The sequence below is a fragment of the Manis javanica genome, chromosome 11, assembly GCF_040802235.1.
Source record: "Manis javanica isolate MJ-LG chromosome 11, MJ_LKY, whole genome shotgun sequence".
NCBI classification, from domain to species: Eukaryota; Metazoa; Chordata; class Mammalia; order Pholidota; family Manidae; genus Manis; species Manis javanica.
The window spans coordinates 30,589,644-30,610,456 of NC_133166.1; the positions used below are offsets into that span (position 1 = coordinate 30,589,644).

Sequence of the window (20,813 nt, forward strand, 5' to 3'; positions counted from 1 at the left end):
TGCGCCGCGGCCGCGGGTCTCCACGGCCCTGCCGTCCGGCTCGGTCGCGGCCTTTCGCTCCGCTGGAAGGGGGCCCGGTAGGAGCAGCGGGTCGCAGCCGGGTCTTGCCCAGGACTGAGGAGATACCCCAGATGCTAGGCCTACCGGGAGGCAGCTCTGCTGAGGCCTTTTTCTTAAACAACGGGACAAGGTGGCATTTTTCCCCCTATTTTACAGATGAGGACAGTGAGGCTCCAAGAGTTAGGCAATTGCCCAGTGGGACACAGGCGATGATGGTCGGGGACAAAACCCAGGTGTCCTGGCCGCAGAGCCTCTCTCGGCCACTCCCTGTGGGTACCTTGAGCCGGTGGGTGCAGGCCTGCCTGGAAGTACACGGGGGAAGAAGGTGAGGGCCCCTCTCTCCTCATTCCCTGAGAATTTCCTCTTGGGGGCCTGGGGAGAGTCCTGCTGGCATCTTGGCCATGACACTACCCCTCCACTTCAACCTTCTGTTTCTGCTGTTCCTGGGAAAGGGGCGGAGCCCTCCCCTCCTGCCTCTGGATCAGGCAGGCTTGGCTGAGGGGGAGGTGGAGCCATCAACCAGCAGGAGCCTGTTCCCTGACTGGTCTGACCCTGGCTGTCCCTGGGGAGGCCCCAGCAAAGGGAGCAAGGTCATCTAGGGCGAAATTCCAGCCCGAGCCCTGAGCAGTCACTGCAGTTTTCCTGATAAGGCTCAAGAAGGCACACGGAGTGTCCTCCCCACACCCCACCCTGTCAGCACCTCCTCTCCAGCAGACAGCCTGCCTCGGGAGGAGACAAAGATAGGCCCTGGGACAGATAAGGACAGAGACAGCCCCTGGCAGAGAGGCAAGAACACAGCAGGAGAGGATGGGGAGGGTCAAAGCCGAGGCAGTGGGTCAGAAGCCCCAGACATCAGAAATGGTCCCCAGGCTGTGCTTGCTGAGGCTACAACCAGGCCCGGATGTTGGAGAGAGATGCAGGCATGGCTGACACAGAAGGGTGTTTTGGTGTGGTAGAGAAATGGATTGGGTTGTACCTTTGGGCCTGGTTCCTGATGTGTTGAAACCTGGGACTGGTAGGTGAGGGTAACCAAGGAGCCCATGAGGGGCTGGACTTCTGGGAGGCTGGACCAGAGAGGTAGAGATAGGGGGCCTATATCTGCAGTGGGGGTTCAGGCTGGGCCCAGATTGCTAAGTACCTCCTGCTTACCAGAGGCGCCTGGCACAGGATGCCTTCCCTGCACACACTGTTTGGCTTGGCTAGTGAGCCAGGAGTAAAGTCACAGCTGGCCTGTGGACACCCAGTCACCATGTGCAGCTGAGTCAGTCACAACCACTTCCCCCCACCCCGAGCAACAAGGGTCTCTCCTCATGCCTGCACGTACAGACACGTCCACACAGACATGTCCGCATAGGTATACACAGAAGCTGTGTGCAGCTGAGTCATAGCCGCCTCCTCAGAGAGCACGTGCCTGCTCGCACACACACACAGGTGCCTGCAGATGCCATATGCACCTGATCCTGAGTCATCCTTGCTGTGGAACCCTGAGGGAGGGAACCAGGGGTATGTCCTGCCATCCCTGTTTAGGCAGACACCCACAAATATACATGGATGTGTATGTGCCCGCCATATGCCCCATTGTGACTGCCACATCATACTAGGGGATCAATAAATATTTGTGGAATGAATAATGAGTGAACAAATGAATGAACAAACAAGTGAAAATGTGACACCTACACTGCTTGGATACTCCATAAAATTGGTCGGGGCAGTGCTACACGGTGGGTCCCACCCAGGTCTGTATCTGTAGGGAGTTGTCTTGCTCCAAATATAGCCTCTGTGGGTGGCAGAGAGCCAGGGCTGCCTCCTGGATGGTGACTTCACTGGGCCTGAGGCCCAGCCACTGAGGAATTGGAGAAAATTAACAGAAAAGAGGTCCCAGGTTTCTGCAGCCAGGGCTGAGCTGTGAGACAGGACTTAATGGGTGACTGTGTATTCTGGAAATGTCAGTTGCTCAGGTGCTTGAGCTGAAGGACAGAGGGCTCTGCAGAGGGCCCAGAGAGGACTGGTTCAGGGTTGGGCTGCCTGGCAACTCCCTGTCCTGGACGTCTGGGGCAGAATGTGCAGGAGGCATGGCCCCACTTGCTAGCGGGGCAAACACAGGGCCTGGGTCCACCTGGTGGTTGTCAAACCAAGGCCAGGTCGATGGTCCCCCATCTGGGCAGGCCTGTTCCCAGGGCTGCTCCCCTGTCTGTTCTTGAAGCTTCTTTCCTCTGGCTGCTATGCCTCTGCTCCATCTCATCATCTGGAACATTTCAGTATTCCCCCAACTGGTCTTCTTGCCTTTAGATTCCTCCCTGTAACCCATCTTGTTCACAGCTGCCAGCATTAGTTTTCTAAAATTCAGATCTGATTAACTGTTCTGCTCAAAATCCTTCCATAGCTCTCCAGTGTTTAGTAGTAAAGTTGGATTGCTTTAGCCTGGTGCTCACAACTCTTCACAATCTGGCCCCACTCCCCCATGTAGGGCTGGGAAGGCTGACTGATGGACAGTGGGATAGTTGTTTGGTTACATGCTGCTGGGTGCCTGGGTGGGCTCTAGGCTGGTGGGTGCTTGTAGGGACACAGGGCCCAGTGGGCTGTGTGATTTGTAGACAGACAAATGTCTAGGCGGTCAGGAGGCTAGATGTAGGCGTGGAGACATGATGGTGGGTGGGTGGAGTGACAGTGTTCAAGTCAAGGCAATTTTGGTTGCAAGGAACAAAAACCCCACTGTCCTCAGAAAGGGTGCGGGGATGACTGAGGATACAGCGGGCCACCTGGCAGTACTCACTGACATTCAGGCCTCTTGAAGGCCGAGCTGGCATGTCAGGAAGGCGGCTCTTCTCTCCATCTCTGGGGCCCTCAGCTAGCCCCGCTTCTCTGCAGGCGCACTCTCCTCTCTCGGCCGGCAGCTGTCCCTCTGCGCCACTCACACCTTCCTCTAGCTGTTACCCAGGGCTTATCCGCGTGCCTGCTTGTACCCCAAGAAGGCTTCTATGTGCTGAAAAATAAGCTGTGAACAGCAGGCCACTGCCTTCACGAGGCATGCTGCGCATGGGAGAGAGACGGGTGGGAAGCAGACACCTCCTGCACCCAGGTGAGGAGCAAGACGGGGAGGCGGGGGAGCACCTCCAGACACAGGAGGGGCATCTCTGATCAGGTAATATTTGAGCAAAGATCTGAAAAAGTGAGGGGCCAGCCCTGACATCTCAGGGGGAAGAGGGTCTGGTGAGGGCGGCCGTGAGGCAGCTGCCCACAAACAAGGGGGCAGATGAGGTCCAAAGGGCAGCTGGGGAAGATCAAGAAGGGTTTTGCAAACACTTGTAAGGACTTAGACTGTTATTCCGAGAAAGAGCGGAAGTCCCCGGAGGGTGTTCCACCGAGAGGTGGAGCCACCTGCTGCCCAGGAGACAGCAGTTCTCACTCACGGCCAGTGCCTGCGCGGCCGCCGCTTGGCTGAGGTGCCCACTCAGACCCGCGGCGGACGCGGGCGTGCGGTGCGATGTGAACCCCGGCTCCGCCCTCCAGCAGAGGCGGCTGTGCGTTTGTCCTGTGAACGGGGGCTTTGTGCAGGGATGGGGTGGTGGGTGTCCTGCAGTGCCTGGGCTACTGAGCTGCCCGTCGCTCTGGATTCCAACAATTTCAAGGCAGAGTTGAACAACAACAGGTTAATGGAAAACTTCAGTTAATGGAAAACTTAATGGAACGCACTGGGAAAACTTCCACTGTTCGGGGTGGACTCTGTAGCTTGAAGTGACCTGATCTCTCGGTGTTACCGAACAGTCGTGCTCTCCGAGCACAGCCTCTTTTGGGCGGAGTTTTATGCCAAGCTACTCAAGTTAGAAGTTGTGTGCGCGCGCATGAATACATCACACAATCACATACACATACCTGCGTATTATGTGTATCTATATAATACCCACAGAAACATAGTTGCCTTAGCCCAGGAATCCCAGGAACCAGGCTGTGGTCTAATGAGGGCCGTCCAGGGAAGGAAGCATGACTGTTTTCATCAAACACAGGGAATATAGTCCTCAAGCTTGAAGGAGAAAGAAATGTTTGTGTCACCTCAGAACGGGGATGTGGGTGTGATAGTTACTAGAGCTTCAAATACTCTTTTCTAGGATAAATGGGTTGTAGGAATGGGCAACAGATGACTGAGTATGTATGTCCTATGAATAAAGGGATATTTAGGCTGATGAGCCATCAGCTCAGATTGGATCTGGTAGCTGGGCAAAGGCGGCTAGGTGGAATGTTAAGGTGGATGATTGGTAGCTGGTTGGACGGTTAAATTGGATACAGAAATGGGCGGTTGGATTTCGACTCTAAATTGGTGGATTGGGTTCATGGAGGGATGGCTGGTTTGATACCTTATGGCTGTGGTGCCTCTGATTGGTGGGAAGGTGTGTTAAACAGACTGCTGGATTCAGGCGCGCAGAGTTTTTGAGTCAATAGATGCATGCAGGGGGCTGAGAACTGCCCTTCTAACATGTTTCCAGGTGATGCTGACGTTCCTGGTCCAGGGATTACCCTCTCAAGGCCACTGCCCTGTGGTAAGCCTGATACCACACTGGCAGGGCTGGGTGGTATCGCCAGGCTGGCCGGGAGGGACCAGAGATGTCCCCCAGCATGTCTCTAGGCTTCCTGACACTGCAGTGGGCCTTATGTCCGTGACAGGCCACAAAGCCTGTGACTGTTCTCCCAGAGATGCTTAGCTCCTTGCCACTGTAGGCCCACCCTGTCTCTCCAGCTATTTCCAGTCCCTCCTTTCGAACAACTAGGGTTAAGCAGGGTCCATAAAATGCAAGCACTGGCCATCGAGGAAGCTGGGGACACAGAGGAGTCACAGGAACGCCCAGTCAGCACAGTGCACAGGGTAGGCGAGGTTCCCTCTGAGCCCCAAGGACCCTTGTGCCTCCGAAACTGCCTTTGGGACTTCTGGGAGACGTTCTCACATTTCCTAAGCTCAGCACCTTGGGGAAGTTTCACTCCTCAGGCTGGGGCAGAATGTGGTGACTCTTGGGGCTGCTTCCCATATCTCTGGGGAGCAGTGGGGCAGGGTAAGCTGGGAGACCATGGGCTGCACCTCCCTCTGCTCAGCCCCTGGCTTGCCGAGTGGCCCTGGAAAGGCCCCCTGCTGGGCCCAAACCATTTTTCTGCTTGTCACCCATCTTTCTCGGGTACTGCCAACCTCCTGTCCCAACAGGAGCCTCCTTGACAACAGTCAGACATGCTCTTGGGCAGTAAACCAGTCTCGCCATAAAGACGACCAGGAATCCACTCTGACACCCCCTCTGGTTCACAGTAAAATCCCCAGGGAGCTGTTACAGTTTCCCCACTTCTTGGGCACCTTCCAGTCCACTATGCCCCTCACACCACTGAAATGTGCCCCCCAAAGTAGCCAGTGACCTCCAGGGCAACAAATCCTAAGTCCACTTTTCTGTCCTCCTCTTAGTTTTCCAGCAACTTCTGGCACTCTTGATGGCTCTGGGCTCTGCTTCCCGGCCCAGCACAGCATTCCTCCGATTGTCCCGCGTCTGGGCCCCCTAGGACCATCCTCTCCTGCATGGCAGTACCAGCATCCTTGGCCGCAGGCTGCCTCTCTCCTCTCTTCTCTTACTCCAAACTCGCCTGCAGCACCTTTATCCATGTCTCAGCTTAGATTACAGACTATCTACTTGTCTTCCTCCCAAATGTGTATCTCCAGTTCATTCCTTTCTGCTTATCCAAGTGTTCATTGGATCCAAGGCACCTCAGCCTCTTGGTGTCCCAGGCCAAACTGACACCCTCTCCCACCCCCACTACAACCCCGGGCGCCCCTGTGCTCACCCTCTCCGTGTCAGGCACTGGCCGTTCTGCCACTCAGAACCACGGGGGCCTTTGGCTCTCCGCCCCCGGCCTCTATGGCCAGACTGCCACCAGCGCCTCCCACTTGTTTCCTCGGCAGCTTCGGGCTGCACAGTTCTTCACAGCTTCACTGTCCTGTCCTGCTCCAGACCACCTCACTCTTCCCTGGACAGCCACAGCCTCTTATGTGGTCTCTCCATGTCCAGTCTGCACACCTCCAACCCATTTCCATGTTGGAGCCTCTCCACACATGGGTTCTGCCTAGAGGGTCAGACATGGGGAGACCGCTGTCCCAGGATGGCAGGACCTGCTTAGGGTCACAGCAGGGGTGGGAGTCCCAGGGCCCTCTTGCCAGGGCGGGAAGGCAGACCTGTATGCAGACTGGAGGCCTGTTAGATGCAGAGTCAGCCAGGCCTCCTCAGGAACAGAGAAGAGGTTCTGAAATTTGTTGTATCAGGTTTCGAAAAACCCAGGGTCAGGGTCAGCAGAGCAGCTGGTAGTGGGGAAGGCCAGGCCCAGCTAATTTCCTGTCAGAATGGCCCAGAGGCCCCAGCCCCTCTCTGGGCTGGCCACAGGGGAGGAGATGCCGGGAATGGCTCACATTCCTCTGGCTGGGGCTGCACGGAAACCTCGGGGGACCTGTGGGGAGTGAGGAGGTGGATAGGCTGAGGCCAGAGTTGGGGGCTCTCTGCAGGGACCAGGCATCTGTTGTCCAACCCGTAGGCTGGAATGGGGCCAAGGGCTGTAGAGCAGACGTGAAAAGACCATCCCAGCTGCTGGAGCTTTAGGATACATGAGCCAGCCTCACATTTCCTTCGAGCAAACAGGCTCCAGCAGGACCTACCTCATGAGGCTCACGAGAGCGGCTCAGTTCTAAGCCCTAAACTCTGTTTCTTCTGGCCAGGCCTGCATTCCTGGAAGGCCCAGCTTTGCTGAGCCGTGTGAACAGGGGACAAGCCAGGCTAGGCTGCAGTCCTCTCGGAAGGGAGGCAGGATGGGGATGTGCACTTCTCAGGGGGTACATGGCAGCGGGCAGCCATGTAGAGAGGGTGTGAGAGCACTGAATCAGCTGCGGGCCCTCCGTCCTCTCCCTGGAGGGCCACAGCTCATTTCACCTGCACAGGGAGTTTGGTGTCCTGGTCCCGTCCCCAAAGGCCCTGGAGGTATGACCCTGGCTGGGCTGGTCACTGGTTCCCCGTACTCTTGATTCTCCATCACCAAGACTGGCCTTGAAGTGTGATGGCTGGGGAGGGTGAGGCCAGAATGCAGTCCCCCAAGCCTGGGTTTAAACCCGGCTCCATGAGACACTACTGTCTGACCTGGACAGGTCATTTCTCCTCCAAGCCATGACATCTCAGCTGCAAAGGAAGTAGCTGCTGGATTTCTCTGTCGAGCTGTCTGGTGGGTCTGTGGCTTGGCCAGGGGCTCTCCTGCCTGACACTGTGGGACACGCCACCTCCCTTGCCACCGCACCCTTGCTCTGCCCACACTCCCAGGAAGCACTTCCCCTGCTCCCAGCGTTTGACTTTGAGCCTTGGGGCCATTTTCAATGTCACAGGAATCAGCCAGACAGCCCTGACCACAGCTCCCAACCCCCACTCCTGTCTGTCCCTGTGCCACACATCAGACCCCGATCCTACAGCTGTCTTGGAAGCACCCGCATCCTTCCAGCTCCATAGCTGCAGCAGCCCCCAGCTGCCCCTTGCTCCAGCCCCCCGTGCCTCTTCACCAGGGAACTCATTCTAAACAAGTGGCACAGCCTGGCATGACTGCCTTCCCTTGCCCTCCTCCACCCCACCTTTGCCCAGCCAGCTCCTTGTTGTCCTAAGGCTCAGCCTGTCATTATGCAGGGAAGTTTTCCCTGATCCCCAGGGCTGGGCTAGGATCTCGTGTTTTTCTATAGGCCCCTAGCTGTTCCCACTTGGCCACAGCTCTGATTACTATAGATATCACACCTTACAGGTGTGTGCCATGGCTTACTTTCCTTGGGGTTCAGAGCAGTCAGGATGGGCATCAGCACACAGCCAGTGTCAGTAAGTGTATCCTGAATGAGTGACTGATAGACAGACAAGCCATGGGGAGGTTTTGGGTGACCAGCCATTCATGGTAAGGCTCCATCTTACAGAGAAGGTTGGAGGGGAACATGTGCAGGGGCAGGAGGCCCCAGGCCAAGAAATGACTTCTAGGCACCTCCCACATGAAGCGGCCATGGCAGGGACCCCAGCCCCTCCTGCTAAGCTATACTGCCCCTGTGGAAATGTGGATGCTGAGAGAGGTCACCACGCACAGGTGGAATCTGAGCAATGGGTGGGCCCATGTCCAACAGTGTCACATGTTTGAGTGCCTGTATCACTGGTATGTATACACGTGCAAGTGTGCATGCGTGCACATGCAGCCTGCATTGTGTGTTTGCGTGTGTGCGAGTGCCCCCACCAGCCCAGGGACTTGCAGTCACACGCCGCGTGGCCCAGCCCAGCCCTGCCATCCCCCAAACCAGCTTGCTCCACAGCACCTCTGCCCTCTGCTGCCCTCCCACCTCTCCCAGGGCCATGTGCCACCTGGGGCCCCAGTCCTTGTTGGGAGCCACACAAAGACAACAAGATGGCCACAGTTCATGAGGTTCCTGCTTCACTTCTTGGAGATTAGCTACGAGCCCGCGCGCGCCAACAAGGAAGCCCGCGCGCGCCAAGAGATACTCTTCTCCCCCTCCTTCCCCATTATCATATACCAATCAGAATGTAACTCGCTGTGCCACCCCTGCTATGCAGCCAATCCCCTGCCTACAAGTATCCTATGGCCCACTCTGCCCCTGAACACTGGTGTATATCTACCCCCGTCTTACAATAAAATTTGAAGGCTTGATCAGAATACTGTCTTGCCTTCGCTCTTCTCTCGCCCCCATTTTCTTTCAGGTCGGATCCCCCTCGTCCCCACAAATAACTAAGTCCCGCTGGACGGGACAAGTGGCGCCCAACGTGGGGCCAGAGGCGCGGATCCTTCGCAGGCGGACCCCCGAGTAAGATATCGTCTGGCCAGACCCCTTCTTGATGAAACAATAGGAGACGCCTTTCGCCGCTCACGGAGGTCGTCATCCCTGGTGAGTACCGGCCGCCTTATAAGAAAATGGGAACTAGATTAAGTAAAGAAGCGGTCTTCATAAGAGATCTAAAAAGTTCGCTTAGGGAGAGAGGAGTTCGAGTTAAAAAGAAAGACTTGGTAAAGTTTTTTATTTTTGTTGATGAAGTCTGTCCGTGGTTTATTGTTAATGGCCCCGAAATTCATCCTAAAAAATGGCAGAAAGTAGGTAGAGATTTAAATGATTATCTTATCAAAAACGGCCCTGACTCTGTTCCTGTTTCAGTATTTTCCTATTGGAGTCTTATCAGAGATATTGTTGAAAATACTGACCCTGATAAACGTCAACTCTTGTCAGTGGCAGAATATTGCCTCCGCCCCCTATCTCGGGCGGCCTCAAAATCGTCTCTTTCGAGTGATCCCCCTGCTCCAAAATCAGCTAAATCCCCCTCCCCTAGCCTAACACCATCTTTGCTCGGTGCCCTCCATGATACCCCTCCCAAATGTTGCATTTATCCGCCTCTCCCTCGAGATTCGGACTTTGTCGATACACAAAAGGTTTTTCCGGTCGTGACTAAGAGCCAAAATAGCGAACCTTTAGATCCGGGAGACGCGGCCGAACTAGAAGACGAGGCGGCCAGGTATCACAACCCAGATTGGCCCCTTGCCGCCCCGTCGCTTAACCCCCCTTCTTACACTCCCCCTATTCGGCCTCCCAATGTTTGCGCCTCGGCCTTTTTGCCCCCGTCGGCCCCTCCGCTACCCCCTCCGGCTCCCGGTCCTGTTAGCCCCCCTACCAGCACTGAAGACCTAATAGCACAGATAGTAGAACAAAGAATAACTTGCCATCTCCAAAAATTGGTTGTCTCCCAACCAGTTCGTCCCTCATTATCTTCGCAAAGGAGCCTCTCTAAGAAACCGCTTACAGCCACAAAACCTAAAAAACTGCTCTTTCCTGTTCTTACCCGGGCCTCCGCCCGCTCTGGCCCCACCTCCACAACACGTAGCCCGGAAGAGGGCGATCTTGAAAGCGATGGTGAAGACGCCCCTGCTGCTCAGGAATTAGAAAGTGAGGGGGAAGAGCAGGCTGAGCCAGAGCCGGCCGAGCCTGCCGATGGCCCTAGAGAATTTCACAAAATCCATTTCAAAAGCTTAAAAGAGCTGAACGCGGCCGTTAAGGCTTATGGCCCCAATGCCCCTTTTACCCTTTCTGTTCTTGATTCGCTGTCTCGAGGAGGACATTTACTCCCAGGTGAATGGCTGCGTATAGTCCAGGCTGTGCTTACCCGTGGTCAGTTTCTAACTTGGAAGGCAGATTTTGCTGACCGCTGTCAGACCATCGCTGCTGCCAATGTAAAAGACCCTCATTCCCCAACAGCGTCCTGGACGTTTGATAAGCTTACGGGACAGGGCAGATATATCTCTGAAACCAGACAGCAGCGCCTTCCCCTTGGTCTTTTATCTCAAGTGAAAGATGCCGCTTTGGGCGCTTGGATATCACTCCCTGCTTCCGGGACTGCTAACACTCCTCTAACTAAGATCACTCAAAGCTCGCAAGAAGACTATAGCGAATTTGTTAGCAGACTGTTAGAGGCCGCCGAAAGGACCCTTGGTTCCGCAGCTGCCAATGATAAGATTGTAAAACAGCTAGCCTATGAAAACGCCAATTCGGCATGTCGAGCCGTCCTCCGCGGTAAGACTCGAGACAAAACTCTTGATGAAATGCTGAGAATGTGTAGAGATGTCGATCCTTTTACATCCAAAGTCCAAGCCCTTTTAGCTGTAGGTGCCGCTGTTCAGACTCCCCCGGCTTCTTATCCTCCTTCCTTCCCCAGGGGCGCACCGCCTATGCGTAACTGCTTTAAATGTGGACAGCCAGGCCATTTCGCTCGCCAATGCCCTACCTCAGCTCCTCCTCCTAGAGTTGGGTCAGTCCCCGGTATTTGCCCTCGCTGCCATAAGGGGCGGCACTGGGCCAAAGAGTGCCGTAACAATCCAACAAATCCTTTTTATAGTACCACAAATCCTTTCACCCCCCCTTTTCAGGGAAACGGGCTGAGGGGCCAGCCCCGGGCCCCCCAGCCAATTCCATTTCAGCCGGCCTCGGGGAACAGCCTAGCTGTAGCACTCCCGCCCTCTATCGGGCCACACCCGGGAGTGCAGGACTTGACCTCTGTGCCTCCTCCTCAACAATATTAACGCCTGAAGAGGGAGTTACAATTATTTCCACAGGAATTTATGGCCCACCTCCCAAAGATACTTATTTTCTAATTTTAGGGCGAGCTTCCACCACAATAAACGGCCTTATTGTCCACCCTTCCTTAGTTGACAATGACTATACTGGAGAAATAAAAATTCTTGCTAGTGCTCCCCAGTGCCCTGTCAGCATTATGAAAGGTCAGCGCCTTGCGCAGGCACTCCCCCTCCCTTTAAGTACATCTCACCCTGCTATTCATAAGAAGCGAGGCTCCTCTACCCCAGGTTCTTCAGACTTATATTGGATCCAAGCTATTACTAAAGAACGCCCCACTCTTAAGCTTAAGATCCAAGGAAAAGTATTTGAAGGAATTTTAGATTCGGGGGCCGACTCTACGGTCATATCTCAGGCTTCATGGCCCTCCAGCTGGCCCTTACACGCTTCCTTGACCCATCTACAAGGAATTGGGCAGTCAAGAAACACCTTACAGAGCTCACAGTTACTAAACTGGGAAGACGAAGAAGGAAATACCGGATTCATTCAACCCTTCGTAGTTCCTGGGTTGCCAGTAAATCTTTGGGGAAGAGATATCCTTTCTCAAATGAAAGTCATCATGTGTAGCCCTAATGAAGTTGTAACACAGCAGATGCTTTCACAGGGTTACCTCCCTGGTCAAGGGTTGGGCAAACTAAAACAGGGAGATCCCAACCCGATACTGGCCACGCCTAAGATAGACCGCTCAGGTTTAGGGTTTGAAAAACATTTTTCGTAAGGGCCGTTGCTCCTCCTGCACTCCAGGCAGACAAGATTACTTGGAAAAGTGATGTTCCTGTCTGGATCGATCAATGGCCCCTTACCACTACAAAATTAAATGCAGCCATAGAGTTAGTGCAGGAACAGCTGGCTGCTGGACATATTGAACCTTCTACATCCCCTTGGAACACCCCAATCTTTGTAATCCAAAAGAAATCAGGCAAGTGGAGGCTCCTACAAGACCTCAGGGCGGTTAATAAGACCATGGTCCCTATGGGTGCATTACAACCGGGAATTCCCTCTCCAATAGCCATTCCTAAAGGGTATGTCAAATTAGTAATTGATCTAAAAGATTGCTTTTTCTCCATACCTTTGCATCCTGATGATTGCAAACGTTTTGCCTTTAGTATACCCATTACCAATTGTGTAGGGCCTTCTCCCCGGTTTCAGTGGAGAGTTCTCCCACAAGGAATGGCCAACAGCCCTACTCTTTGCCAAAAGTTTGTAGCCCAGACTATAGACCCCTTTAGGTTGCTCTTCCCCACTTTGTATATTATCCATTATATGGACGATATTCTTCTTGCCGGTCCTGACCAGCAACAGCTCTATGCGGCCAGTCAACAGCTAGTCACTGCCCTCCGAGATCGAGGACTACAAATTTCCCCAGAAAAGGTCCAGGTCCACCCCCCCCAACTATTTTTAGGCTTTGAATTATTTTCTAATAAAATCCTCACTCAAAAAATTCAGTTAAAGAGAAGCTCCTTAAACACTCTTAATGATTTTCAGCGTCTGCTAGGAGACATCAACTGGCTCAGGCCTTATTTAAAGCTGACCACCGGAGAGTTAAAGCCTTTGTTTGATGTCCTACGTGGAGACCCTGATCCTTCCTCCCCCCGCTCGCTTTCATCAGAAGCACAAAGGGCATTAACCATTGTAGAGCGGGCTATTTCTGAACAGACCATTAGCTACTTCTCTCCACATCTAAGTTTGTGGCTGCTCATTTTCCCTACCCCCTTCTCCCCTACAGGAGTCCTTTGGCAGAACCATCCACTATTTTGGGTTCATTTGCCAGCCTCCCCCCCTAGAGTCTTAGCTACCTATCCTCAATTAGTTGCTGCCCTCTTACGTTTAGGCCGAGAGGCAGCTCTCAAGTTGTTTGGGAGAGACCCTGAAGTTATAACCCTCCCATACAATACATCTCAATTACAATGGCTTATTCAACATGATGATGATTGGGCAATTAGCTGCACCTCCTTCCAGGGGACAATAGACAATCATTACCCTGCAGACAGATTAGTCCAGTTCCTTCAAAAGACCCCGGTTGTCTTTCCCAAAAGGACTAAAACCACGCCAATTGCTGGGGCTGTAATGGTGTTCTCTGATGGGTCCTCCTCCGGTATAGCCGCTTTCAGTATTAATGGGCAAGTTACTCGAATACAGACAGACCTCTCTTCTGCACAACTTGTTGAACTAACTGCAATAATCAAGGTTTTTGAGCTTTTAATAGATGCCCCCTTTAACCTTTACACTGATAGTGCCTATGTAGCAACCTCTGTTCCCCTATTAGAGACAGTGCCTTACATACATCCCTCTACAAATGCTTCCCCCCTATTCGCAAAATTGCAAAAATTAATTTTAAGCCGCGATGCCCCTTTTTTCATCGGGCACATACGCGCTCACACTGGCCTTCCAGGGCCGCTTGCCAAAGGCAATGACAGGGTTGATCTGGCGACTCAATTAGTAGCCTCTGTCACGCCAGACTCACCCTTGGCTGCAGCCCAACGGGCTCATGAACTACATCATCTCAATGCTCACACTCTTAGACTCAAATTTTCAATCACCCGAGAACAGGCCCGTCAAATAGTTCGACAATGTCAAGGATGTCTAACTCTCCTCCCAGAGCCTCATAACGGAATCAACCCCCGGGGGTTAGTTCCAGGAGAGATATGGCAAATGGATGTCACTCATTACCCTCCCTTTGGTAAATTAAAATATATCCATGTGTCTATTGACACATGTAGTGGTTTCCTATGTGCATCCTTGCAAACGGGAGAGGCAACTAAAAATGTTATTACCCATGTTCTCTCATGCCTGGCATATCTACCACAACCTAAAATCTTAAAAACTGACAATGGGCCTGGATACGCCAGCTCTAGCTTTAAACAGTTCTGTGCGCAGTTAGATATTAAGCACGTAACAGGAATTCCCTATAATCCCCAAGGCCAAGGCATTGTTGAAAGAGCCCACTTAACCCTTAAAAACATGTTATTCAAACTTCAGTCGGGGGGAGAAGTACTCTATCCGAGAACAGGTAATGCAAAGACACTCCTAAATCATGCACTGTTTGTTCTCAATTTCCTTACTTATGACTCCGCGGGTAAAACCGCTGCTGATCGCCTTTGGCATCCCTCCACGGCAGATAATTATGCACAAGCTATGTGGAGAGATCCGATGACCAATACATGGCACGGGCCTGACCCTGTGCTCATATGGGGGAAAGGACATGCTTGTATATATGATGCTAAGGCACAAAATGCCCGATGGCTCCCAGATAGGCTCATTAAACTCCTAGACGCAAATAGAGGCAGAAACAATAATAATTCCAGTCCAGGGCATATTAACCCCTGAGAAGCCTTCCCTTTCTGTTTATTTTCAGGAGGCAAAAATGAAGATATGTACACTATTGACCCTCGTCATGACCTTTCGCCCCGTTTGGACCCATCAGATTTCCAATTTCACCTGGACAGTCACCAATGAAGCAGGAGACGTCGTTTTCAGTTCTTCCACCTTAGCAAGTACCCCCCCATGGCCTGTTCTTGCCCCTGATCTCTGTGACTTGGCCGCTGGAGCTTCTGCGGCCTGGGGGACCCCAGACATTTACTTTCCTTTTTCCACCTCCCCTGAGACCTACCCTGAGGGACAATCTACCACCTCTCCTGGGTGTAACAACACCCCTAGGAGAACCTACCTCAGAGAAACAGAATTTTATGTCTGCCCGGGAGCTCATAGAGATCGAGCCCTTAACTATAAATGTGGATATAGAGACTCCTATTTCTGTGACTCCTGGGGGTGTGAGACTACGGGAGATGCTAGTTGGAAGCCTAGCTCCACCTGGGATTATATAACTGTAAGTAGGGCTTGGAATCCCAAGCCTAACTCAACTGTTACCCCAGAATGTCAAAGCACCCAATCCACAAGGGGGCGATGTACACCGCTCTCCATTACCTTTACTGACAAGGGAAAAAGGGCCCCTATTGATGGATGGCTCAGGGGACATGAATGGGGGCTAAGGCTTTATGTTTCAGGAAAGGACCCTGGGCTCACTTTTAAAATCAAATTAATTCGATCCATTCCAAACGCCAACAAGCACGTTGTCCTTGGCCCTATTGCCCCTAAGGCAAGAGACCCAAGACCTTCTAACCCTTCTCCCCTGTCTACTAGTACTGTTTTCCAAGCCTTGCTCCCCCCGGTTTTACCCTCCACAGGCGAAATCCTTAAAGGCCTGGCTAATGTGACTGCAAAATCCCTTAACTCCACTGGATATAGCGAGTGCTGGTTATGTTTCTCCCCCGTTCCCCCGTTTTACGAAGGGATAGCAGTTTTAGTAAACACCTCAGCAGACCTCATACTTACCAATGACTCCAGCAAGACTCGCTGGTCAGACCCCTCCCGTTTTTCAGAAACCTCTCCGGGTCTCACATTGACGCAGCTTTCGGGAATAGGCCTCTGTATACATAGCCCCCTCTTGCGTCTACCCCCTCAGCTAGTACCCATTTGTAACAGCTCCTTCTCACCCCCGCTGTCCTATGAATTCCTTGTCGCGCCCAACGGTACTTATTTTGCTTGCTCCTTTGGCATAACGCCCTCCGTTAACCCGCGCTTATTAATGTCTAACAATGAATATTGTGTTTTAGTCATGCTCATGCCCAAGATTTCCATACATCCCACCGAAGACCTCCTTCCATATTACTCGGGCTCTACTCGCACTAAGCGTGAGCCAGTAACCGCCATTACCTTATCTGTATTATTAGGATTAGGAGCAGCTGGAGCTGGAACAGGCATTGCCTCCATAATTACTTCTAAACAACAATATTATGCTCTTAGTCAGGCTATTGACAAAGACATACAAAATCTGCAAGAGGGTTTAGACAGCCTGAAAGAATCTGTTGTCTCTCTCTCTGAGGTAGTGCTCCAAAATCGCCGAGGGTTAGACCTCCTTTTCCTGAAAGAAGGAGGCCTCTGCGCTGCTCTTAAAGAAGAATGTTGCTTCTATAAAGACAAAACAGGGTTAGTGCAAGATAGCATTGATAAAGTTAAGAAAAACCTAGAAGCCAGGCAAAAACAAAGAGAAAAGGATGAGGCCTGGTATAAAAACTGGACCTCTGCCACCCCTTGGTTAACTACTCTGATCCCCACCATCCTTGGACCCTTGGCAGGATTCTTCCTTTTAGTGTCTCTTGGCCCTTGGGCCTTAAGAAAACTGACAGTTTTTATTCGAGAGCAAGTTGACCAGCTCGTCAAGCCAGCGGTTGCTGTTCATTATCACAGACTTACAGCCTGTGATGAAGAGTCTTACACCGAGCCAACCAATGCTCCCGGTCTCCGGTTTTCAACTTTACAGGCGCCTCAACCATGGTACCATCGATTCTGGCACCGTACTTAATGTGGCCCATATGCTGGTCAGCCAGAGCCAGACATACCCCTAACTATGAGGGTATGGGCATCGAGATGAGTGCGAGACAAAGTACCGCAAGGGAGGGTTCTTCCTAGAACCTCTCTGGTCCTCCCTGAGAATACGCCTGGCTTGCATAGAGGTTGGTATCCATATGTACATAAAGCCTTGATATATTAAGGTCAATTTGGCTTTCAGCTCTGCCTCTCCTCCCTAAAAGATACCGAGAGCATTTGCAGGATGTTACCCTGCTGGAGGAGCCAGGCCTCTATTCCCTCACTCGATTAAGGCCCACCTTTCTAAAATAAATAGAAAGAGAGGAGATGTTGGGAGCCACACAAAGACAACAAGATGGCCACAGTTCATGAGGTTCCTGCTTCACTTCTTGGAGATTAGCTACGAGCCCGCGCGCGCCAACAAGGAAGCCCGCGCGCGCCAAGAGATACTCTTCTCCCCCTCCTTCCCCATTATCATATACCAATCAGAATGTAACTCGCTGTGCCACCCCTGCTATGCAGCCAATCCCCTGCCTACAAGTATCCTATGGCCCACTCTGCCCCTGAACACTGGTGTATATCTACCCCCGTCTTACAATAAAATTTGAAGGCTTGATCAGAATACTGTCTTGCCTTCGCTCTTCTCTCGCCCCCATTTTCTTTCAGGTCGGATCCCCCTCGTCCCCACAAATAACTAAGTCCCGCTGGACGGGACAAGTCCTGGGCAAACAGCTGTCTGGAGGGTAACGGTATCCCTCTGTAAGATACTGGATTAGGTTCCTGACACTGTTGTAACAAACTACTACTAACTTAGTGGTTTAGAACAACAGATTTATTATGTTACAGGTCTGGAGGTCAGAAATCCAAAATGGGTCTCACTGGGCTAAAACCAAGGTGTTGGCAGGACTGCATGCCTCCTGGAGGCTCTGGGTCAGAATCTGTTTTCTTGCCTTTCCCAGCTTCCAGAGGCTGCCCACATTCCTGGTTCGTGGCCTCTCCTGCCCTTAGAGCCAGCAGTGGCCAGCAGAGCCCACATCACACCACGTCCCAGCACATCCCGTCCAGTCCCGTCATCACGGAGACCCTGGCTTCTGCCTCCCTCTTCCTCATAAGGATCCCTGTGGTGCCCCTGGGTGCAGCTGGACACCTGCCCCAGGGTCGGCTTGCTACTCCTTCACCACGTCAGGTTGTGTGCTCACGAGTTCTGGGGATCAGGACATGGACATCTTGGGCAGCAGGTGGGGGGCATTATTCTGCACACCACAGGTGGCCCGTCCTTGGGCTTGTGCTGTATTTTACTCATCCAAAGACTCCTCAGGAGCAGAATAGTGCCTGGTCTACACTAGCTGTTCTGTATATATGTGTTGAATAAATCTGATTCAACCAAATTTATTGAGAGTCCATTTGTGCTGGGCACTTTCCCGTGTATCATCACAGTGTTTATTCCCATTTCATACGTGGGGAGAAAGAGGCGCAGGGAGGTTATGGACACCCAAGGCCAAAAGGCTAGGGAGGGACAGAGCCCGAGCTGCAGCACACGCTACCTCAGGCAGAACATGCGACGCCTTTGTTCCTCTGGCTCCAGAGCTCCAAGAGACACAAACCCAGACGCTTGGCGGCGGCCGTGGAAGTTCCCCTCAGATGTGAGACGGCCGCGCGGCCACACCGGGGACCCGCACTGCGCGTCCCGGACGATGATCGAGGCGGCCCCGTCTTGGGAGACGCAGGACTCCCCTCACAGGCAATTTCGGCACGTCTGAACGGCCCGAGACTCCGAGGCAACCCCTGCGCTTCTCTCCTTCCCAGGCGTCCGGACTCCAACACAGTCCGATGTCCCTGAGCTTCCACCGGTTCCCTGCCCATCTTCCCTCACACGTGTGCCCCCTGTTCTCCTGCACAGAGACCCATCTTGGGGTCTGCTTCCAGAACTGACGCAAGTGGTCTGAGGAAACAGTTCTAAGGTGGGGTTGGTTTTGGGGACTGTCCCACTCAGGGGACGGGAGGGAAGACGCTTTCCTGGTTGACAGGGGCAGCAGATAATCCCTAGAGAAAGCCAGCAGCTCAGATGCTGAATTTTCCACTGAGGACCTGGGGCATTTCCTACAGGACAGGAACGCTGTGGACGGTGTGAGTGTGATAATTCAGGCATTTCAAAACTGGCCGAGGGGGGAGGGGCGCTGGGAGGATGCAGGGAACACTGCCTTCAAAAAATTGGCTGGTTACTGCCAAGTCGTGCGGGTGCCCTGCAGAGGGGTGAAGGGTCGCGGGCCACTAACAAGCAGTGGTGTGTTAGGGTGCGAGGTGAGAGCCCCGTGGTAGCTCACCTGGAGCCCCTGTCTCTGGCAGTGGAGGCCAGATGTAGCTGAATGGAGGCTGCAGACAAGTTGTGGAGCGCAGAGCTCCGGGCAAGTCCGAATGCTCAGGCAAGGAGTTAGGTGGAGGTCGGGCCCTGGTGGGGAAAGTCGGGAGCCCTGCAATGTGAGTTAAAGACCTTAGGGTGAGTGGCCTTAAGGACGCTGGCACAGAAGCCTCCCTGGCCCTCTGAGCCTATAGCAGTGGCCACCCTTCCTTGTTAAGAGCCACCACCTCTCTGTGCTAAAAGATGGCACAGGGGGCCCACCCCTGCAGGGCAACAGGTGCCCTCTCAGGACCTACCCCTGCTTCCTCTCCTAGGCAGTAATTCGGGTTGGATTCCAGAATAATCCAGCTGGGGACATGCTGGGTCTGATAAGAGAGGAAAGACTATATGGTGAAAGAATAGTGACTATCATGAATATTGGCAGTGGCCTGGGGGCATTCCTGGGATTGGATTTGAAGAGTGCTTGATTAAGGGGCCTGGAAGGTAAGACTTCATCAGCAAGAATCCACCGACTTGAGGGCACTTTCTTGAGACACTAGATTTAATTACCTATCTGGGACAGCAAAGGATGGGGCAGGCTCCCTGCTGGACTGGCCCTTAGAAGTCTAGAAAGAGTGGTGGCCAACACTCAGCGAAGTGGAAATACCTGAGTCTTACAGATGTTGTAGGAAGAAAAGCTGATGCCAGTGGGCATGCTGGAATGGATATATTATGTAGGCCAGGAATGACAGGCCAGGACAGAGGGGCGGACGGGTGGGCTTGACACACAGAAAGTTGTGGAGATGGGAATAGAGCATGGTGAGCATGGTGCGCCCAAGCAGACGGCAGTCCATAAGGCTCTGCTTAATAGCCACCACCAAAAAAAGTGACAGGAATGGAGGAGCTGGAGGAAGGTGACATTTCTATTTGCATGACAATAGAAAGCCACCGTCCCTTGCTCAGTGCTTGGACCTGAGCCAATTTTCAGATATGGACCCGTCTACTGAAGAGGTGGAGGAAGTTCTCTGCAAAATTGTATTATGGTCTCTGCAAGTTTGTAGTATGTTGATTTCTTAAGTTTCCCAAAAGGTTTGTGGTTATTTGGGTGATTGTTCACTAGAGAAAGGGGCTAGTAGGCACAGAATTCGAGTTGACATTAATGGTGGGAGAATTCAAGCATCATCACAGGCCTTTTTTCAAAGTGGCGTCTATGGAGGTCAGGTAAAAAGTGGAGTCCTGCTGATAGCTGGCTTGCAGTGGGCTCACTGGGTCCACAGACACGCCCAGTAGTCCCTCGTAGAATTCACTTGGTTTGACGGTTGCAGTAACCCCTATATTGGGTCCCTGCCCTCCCGGGTAGGAGCTGACATAGCAGAGAAGGCCTGCATTCTCCCCACTCTCTTGCCCTGCCTAAGATAGTAAATAAAAAAATCCCATCTCATCCCAGGGGATGTGGCAGAAATTAATGATGAAGAACTTAATGATGAAGGGGTGGTGGTACCTACCATTTCTCCACTCAGCTTCCCAGTTCTGACCTCTGCAGAAACCAGACAGATCCTGGAAGAAACTCGTGGACTGCCTCAGGCTTGCCCAGTACCAGCCCTGCTTCAGCTGCGGCGCCAGATGTGAAATCATTGCTAGAGCAGATTGGTGAGGCCCCAGGCAGGGGGTGGGCATCCAGTCATTGGGTGAATGTGTCTGTTCCTATTCCACCTAGAAAAGAGGATTGGAAATAGTTCACAACATGGGACAACAATATTTATTTACATTTTGCCTCAGGGCTCTGTTTACCTGTCCTACCCTCTGTCATATTATCCCAAAGATCAGGACCATGTGTATATCCCATAGAACATCACATGGATCCACGACATCAATGACACCTTGCTGACTAGG

The 20,813-nt window shown here is 52.7% G+C and overlaps 1 long non-coding RNA gene across 1 annotated transcript; it reads right to left on the reverse strand.

Annotated features, from left to right (window-relative positions):
* Positions 1–2,558: 2,558 nt before the first annotated feature.
* LOC140844245 (uncharacterized) lies at positions 2,559–20,629 on the reverse strand. Its single transcript, XR_012122391.1, has 3 exons — positions 20,426–20,629; positions 18,907–19,053; positions 2,559–3,043 (listed from the first exon to the last, which is right to left on the reverse strand). It is a non-coding gene; the product is annotated as an uncharacterized lncRNA (long non-coding RNA).
* Between the last annotated feature and the right edge of the window lie 184 nt (positions 20,630–20,813).